We start from the raw sequence: 6,356 nt of genomic DNA, 5'->3' as shown, positions 1-6,356 counted from the left end.
GATGGAAGAAAACGAAAAAGAAAAGAAAAAACAATTAGGATGTTTTTGGTTTAGGAATGTTGTACAACTAGGAATGTCTTATTACTTTAAGATTATTGAGAATATTTAAAAAAAAATGGGTTTGGTGGATATGTTATATTAATATGTTTGGTTGAGAGGAATAAATTGGTAGGTATGTATATAATTTATTAAATTCTCTCCTTTTTAAATATAATAATAATAATATTATTATTATTATTTGAATAATTTTTTTAACCCCTTATATTTCAGATTTAGCTAAAACACCCTAGCAACAAAAAAAGTTTAAAACTTAACAAAAACATCCCCACCTACCCCAAGCCACTGTTGGCAGCCCGCCACCATCGCTGGCGACGGCGAAAGTGCAGATCTGGTCGTGAAAAGACAGTTGTTTCACAACCAAATATCTGGCTATTTTCGGGCTGGAAACAGTTTTAGCGGCTTATAGTCGACCATATATGGCTGATTGTGCACCATTCTGTCACCGTCGACGATGGTTGCCGGCGGCTGGCAGTGGTGGCCAGTCCAACCACCACCCTTTCGTAATTTTTTTAAATTTCAAGGGTATTTATATCCTAAAAACTTTGTATATAAGGATAAAATAGTCAATTGGTATTTTTGTAAATTATTTTTAAAACAAGGGCATTATTCTCCTAAAATTTATTAATAAAGGGTAGAATTGTAACAAAAATAAGATTATCAAGTAATCTTAAAATACCTAAGAAAATTGAGGTACTCAGATTACCTCATATATTATCAACAGTAACTGTTATTAGTATTGGAAGATTACTGGAATCTTATATTACTTGACAACCAAATGTGGTAATAAAGTAATATAAGATAACATTACCTTAGTAATATCATATAACCCACAACCAAACACACCCTTAGAGTTTTTTTTTTTTTGTTTTTGTTTTTTTTTAAATAAAAGAAGGGAAGAATTAATTTTTTCCTAATTTTATTTATAGAGGGCAATATAGTAATTTTATGTTCAAAGAGTGTATATTAGTAATCACAATGACAAAAAAAATATAAAAATAATTTAAGCCAAATAGTAAAGGGTTTTTTGTCTTTACAATAATATCAATGTAGTTAACGGAAATCATTAATGGAATATAACGTTTGGATAGTAAAATTGTATTTTGAAACGTTTTGGGTCGGAAAGTGTCATTAGATCATTATTTGGGTGGAAAAAAACCGTTTACTATAAATAAAGTTTGAAAAAAAAAAACATTTTACTATAAATTAAAGACGTTTTTATGAAATAGAAGACGTCTTAAAACATCGTCTTGTTTACCCTCGTGGTAGTGTGTATTAACAATCATCTCATTGTTCAATTCAACATTGATCTTCTTATAATAAATTCACCTCCTCCATTAATGTTTCCGTAAAAAAAATGGCCTAATAACTTAATAAATAAATTGTGCAGCTCTTCTGGAGAATTATTACATCCTTACTTCCTTGCTTGAAAAATACTAGGCCCAAAGTGGATGAGAATATTTCAACCAAAAGAGGAAATTGCAGCAAACCAAACAAGGACACTGGGACACACCCAAGTAAGGAAATTGGAATGATAACCCATTTCCATGGATGAGAAAGAATATGTAAATGGTTGCACCAAATGCTACCATCATACTTGCAATTGAGAAGAACAACGCGATAAGACCAATAATTAATTTCTTTGGTAGGGAGTCGAGGAAGTCTTCTCTGCATAACGTGAAGTGAGGATGCCCAAGAACATTAACAAGAGAGCAGTGGAAGAAAAGAGTGCAAGAGCATCTGATATGACAAAAACAATGAAAGGTGGTTTGTGCAAGAAAGTGGGTATGCCTTCAGTGTTGCTGCCGCTGGTACAGTGAAAGCTGCTGCAAAGACTACTGTGATTATAAGTGCAGCTACAAGTGTGCATGATGAAGCAGTCTCCTTCATCCATTTTTTACCTTTTTCGACTAGTCTTTCATGTTCTTTGGTAAACACCTGTCTAGGAGGTTCATTGGACTCTTTCGCTGTTCTTGAAGGGATGGATTGGCACAACTTTCTACAGCCTGAAGACAACAAAAGGCATTAACAGTACAATTCTGATTCTTAAAAGATTAATTATTGCTATGTTAGATTTGACATATAGAAGATTTATCACCTTGAAACACTGTAGTTCTCTCTGCATTTGCAATGCAGCACCTGGGATTTGACTAGAAGGTTTAAACTTTTAGCCAAATGCAAAATGTTTTTAGTTTTTACACTCATATTGGCCACTTGCTTCATGTCCGGGTGCCACGAAAGTAAAACATTTCTTTTATTTACAAGACTAAAAACATTTTCATGGCGATGAAGAATTGCAAGACGAAATACATCATCTTGATTATCGGCAAGGAAAGTAAAAGAATAGAAACAGGCCTTCATGATTTCATAGACAAGCTCGTAAATCCCTAATGTTGCGGCTGTAAGCATCGGTTCCCACAGTGATTTCTTAGCTTTTATTACTCCAAATCACTCCTCATGACACATGGTCTGACTATTTTAAGGGTTTGCATATGCATTAACTTGTTTCACTTATGCTTTAATGCCGGGACTGCAATTCACATCAAGTCAATGAAAGAGATAATCAAGATATCCTACAAGAGACATTCCTTTAAAGAGAATGTATAATGAATGGTTACCTAGCAGCACGAGAGCATTCCAGCATCTAGATGCAATTTTTTGTGGAAAGCACCTGTGTTACATAAGCAAAATTGTTTCAGAATCATAAGTTAATTACTAAGTAACATTGATTGATGATTTAGAAGGAACATACACTGATATATTATAAACAGAGGGAGCGATATGAGTACAAACCGAAGGCAATAGAGATTTGTTGAAGAAATTAGATGTGAATTTGTTACTAACTTGCTTGATCTATCATCAACAGGGTTCTCCATGTCTCCATCCGCATTTTGAGGGCCAGGAATTGTTCTTCTTGCACCGGAATCACTGCACAGATTTTATACTTCCCTTATAATACAAATTTAATAACCACCATTCAAAGATTTTTGTGTCTTTTGTGAACAAATGGAAGACTTTGTGAAAATAAAAAATAAAAGAAGATTGTTACCACTAACATCATAGATTAAGCGTTTCCAATACCAAGCCGACTCCCACTTTCAAACGCCGAAGGCTTATTAGCCAGTATGCTCAATATCCGTTTTCTGTCCTGGTTTTTACGTGCTAACTTTGGATATCGCTTCATAAATCTAAAGCTATTCCTGTAAATCAATGGGGTAGAGATTAACAATGAAAAACCAGGTTAAAGTATTGCTGTAAGATCAAATTTACACTGACCATAGAGACAGAATTGATGAGATTCGTAAGCAGCCAGACACCGTTCGTGTCACTGAGGGAACTCCTGTCACTGAGAGTAAATATTGAATTGTTTCCTTGTGGCCACGGATTGCAGCATGGTGAATTGGAAGTAAACCCTCGCTGTCTCTTACGTTCGAAATCTTTGGCTTAAGCACAAACGCTTTAGCAGCTTTTGTATTGCCATATGTAGCAGGGAATATAGGCGTCCGCCCGTTTCATTTTTCAATTTTCTAGTGCTTCTGGACCAACTTTTGATGCAATCTTCTCCAGAACGAAAAGGGGGCGTTAAATTAAGAGTAATTATGTGGATAACTGTTTCCTCACGATATACTTTAATCTTGGCGGCCAACACCTGGGATCTTTGGTTATGAAATCTTCAACTCTTCCAATCATTCTTGTACGCTTGTTTATGACGGTACCGATATGATCCTCATTTCCTCACTCGTTTCGTTCACTATGAATTCCGAATTATATACAGATAGATCAATAGAAAGAACTTTCACTCCGAATCAATGTATTTCAAACTAATTAATTACCTTCTGCATTAACAGGTCACATTCTTGTGGCTTTGCAATTCTGCAGTTTGTTCACCAGAATCACCTTGCTTAACTCACTGGTTTGGTCTCCCCTCGTGCTCGCTATATTAAATCCAAATTATGATGTATTAGTTATGAATCAACAAATGAAGAGTTAAAAAGATATTAATGAATACAAAGAATGCGACCTTCACTTAATATCAATGTCTTTACTTACCTTCCACATTCACAGGTCCACTCTTAAGGCTCTGCGATTCAGCTGTTTGTTCACTGGACTCATATTGCTTAACCTCAGTAATTTTTGTCTCCTTACTATAACTAAATCAGTGGAATGTTGAGTAGGATCCCTCATTGGCCGTTTGGGACGAAGAGTACTCTCTCGGGTTAAGCTATTTGTAAATATCTCAAAAGGATAAGCCAATTCATAGAACAATTCTAATCATAATTTTATTCTTGAAAAAGCAAAAACTTCCCCAGGATGAAACTTTAATTATAATTTTGCATGAAATTCATTTCTTCCTTGATAATCAAATTTGCTTTCTCATTTGGATCGGTTGATTTCTTCCATGACAATCAAAGTTCAAATCTTAACAAAAAAATAATTGTTAGGGCCTGGGAATAGATTTGAATTTAAGAAAGAGACAGAACCTTTACAAAAAGAAACATAAGATTGAAGAATAAAAATTAAAAAGAAGTTACAGCAATAAAATAGGAAAGGTCCAACACTTAACTCTTACTTCTTTCCGCTCATTCCTTTCTTCAGTAGCTGTTTTCGTTGATTCTAAATGTGAAGGATCATTAACATGTTCCATGCTTGTCTCTAGCTTTTTTCTGTTGGATAATTAATTTACTTTGAAGGCTTACTGGATTCTTTCTTGCTAAGTAAATGGAATTCCATGCTGTAAGCCTTCAGCTGCTCTGCTTTTGTTCTGTTTTCAGTTTTGCTAATCTAAATATATTCAAAGATAATACCAGAGTTACCTTCATTTAACTAATCATAAGGTTGTAAGCATCTAAAGCCAGGAAATTCTAAGTCATTTTGAAATTTTAGAGTAGTGGTAGATCCTATATGCATAGAAGATGTTTCGCCTTGAACATATAGAAACCCGTCGGGCCCCTGCATCCGCCATGCTGTATCAAGGATTTGCACATATTGATTTTCCAGATAAATGCAAGATGTTGTTACATTTGATACTCAAATGGGTGCTTTCACTTTGTCTTGGCCTGACATTGCTTATTCGGTGAACAAGTTAAGTCAGTTTCTTAAGGCCCCTACTCAACTTCACTGGCAGACCTGCAAAAGACTTCTTAGATACATCAAAGGAACCATGGATTTTGGTGTTACATTTCAAAAAATTCATAGGTTTCACTTAGACTATTTTACAGATGCTGATTGGGCAGGTTGTATCCAAGACAGAAGATCCACAAGTGGCTGCTGTTTGTTTCTTGGTCCAAATCTACTTCAGTGGAGTTTTAGGAAACAGAGAGTAGTAGCTCTTTCCTCCACAAAAGCTGAATATCGTGCCCTTGCAAAAGGAGCCATAGAAATAGCCTGGTTTAGAAGTCTCTTCTCTGAAATGGGACTGATTCTGCACACTACACCTATTATTTGGTGTGACTATCAAAGTGCTGGATCCTTAGCCTCTAATCTAGTGTTTCATGCACGAACCAAACACATAGAGTTGGATGCTCATTATGTTTGAGAGCAGGTTGCAGCCAACTATCTCAAAGTTCAATATGTGCCCACGGATTACCAAAAAGCTAACATTTTTACTAAAGCCTTATCAACCACCAAATTTGAGGCTCTTCAAGACAAACTGAATGTTGTGGTTGGCCATTCTAGTACTGAGTCTGCTAATGAGAATGCTGCTGCTGCTGATAAATCTGTTACTAGTGCACAAACTGGCAACACAGTTAGAATGACTTAGTTGATGTTGCTGCTGCTGCTGATAAATCTATTACTAGTGCACAAACTGGAAACACAGTTAGAATGACTTAGTTGATGTTCTTTTTGGTTTTTCTGACTAATTTTTTTTGTGTGGTATGATGAAGAAGCTGCTCCAGGAACATTGTGATGTATGGATGGAATATTGTGATGGATGGAGTTGTATGTTTGTTGATTCTTCTTTGCAGGAACTGCTTCTGGAATATTGTGATGCATGGAAGTTGGATGTTTTGTTGATGTCTATTTGATGTATCTGATTGAGTTGCAGTTTGTGATGTGATGATGGAAGTCTCTTTGATGTATCTGATTGAGTTGCAGTTTGTGATGTGATGATGGAACTGCTTCAGGAGATTGTAATGCATGGAGTTGTATGTTTGATTAATAGTTCCTTGATGTATCTAATTAAGTTGTAGTTGGTGATGTGATGAAGGAACTGCTCCAGAAGTATTGAGACACACGGAGCTGTAGTGAATGAGCATGTTGCGGATCAAATTGTTGCATGAAGATGTACTGAATATGTG

This window comes from Pistacia vera, unplaced genomic scaffold (genome assembly GCF_008641045.1).
Source record: "Pistacia vera cultivar Batoury unplaced genomic scaffold, PisVer_v2 Contig93, whole genome shotgun sequence".
NCBI classification, from domain to species: Eukaryota; Viridiplantae; Streptophyta; class Magnoliopsida; order Sapindales; family Anacardiaceae; genus Pistacia; species Pistacia vera.
The sequence above is the reverse complement of the archived record's forward strand: the minus strand, read 5'-3'. Positions refer to the sequence as shown.